The sequence below is a fragment of the Atta colombica genome, unplaced genomic scaffold, assembly GCF_001594045.1.
Source record: "Atta colombica isolate Treedump-2 unplaced genomic scaffold, Acol1.0 scaffold181, whole genome shotgun sequence".
NCBI classification, from domain to species: Eukaryota; Metazoa; Arthropoda; class Insecta; order Hymenoptera; family Formicidae; genus Atta; species Atta colombica.
Window position 1 is genome coordinate 218,852 of NW_017259273.1, and position 509 is coordinate 219,360.

General features: G+C 20.8%; 1 protein-coding gene across 1 annotated transcript in view; it reads right to left on the minus strand.

Moving 5' to 3' along the window:
* The window catches only part of LOC108686448 (glycerol-3-phosphate dehydrogenase [NAD(+)], cytoplasmic-like), a 15,597-nt gene that overhangs the window by 14,567 nt on the left and 521 nt on the right, over positions 1 to 509 (minus strand). The window lies entirely within an intron of this gene.

Consider the following 509-nt stretch of genomic DNA (forward strand, 5'->3'; position numbering starts at 1 on the left):
TAGTAATATTATATAATTATATTATTATATATGTATAATATATTAACAATGTCATAAACAAATACACACACCAATTTAATTAAATTAGTCAAATCCATTTTATATATAGTTATCGATTATGAAATGAGTTATCGATTAAAAAATTGAAATTATATCTTATGTATCTAAATATATAATCACAAATTTGCTTTATTAAATTGATACAGCTGCATATTATGAGACCTCGAAATCATACATGTAATACACTGGGTTAATTTTGGAACAATAAGCTAACAGCACAATTGCATTGCAGCATTTAATGATGACAAAACTAGATCAAATAAAATTGTGTCCTACTCTATTATTGATTTCAAAATTAGATTCAACTCAACGATAAAAATATATCTTTTTTTCTCTTTTGATATATGTAATGTAAAAAGAACAAATATGTATATACATATATATGTACATACGTATATATTTACAGCCTTTTTTGTACTATATAAATATATTATATAAATATATTATAT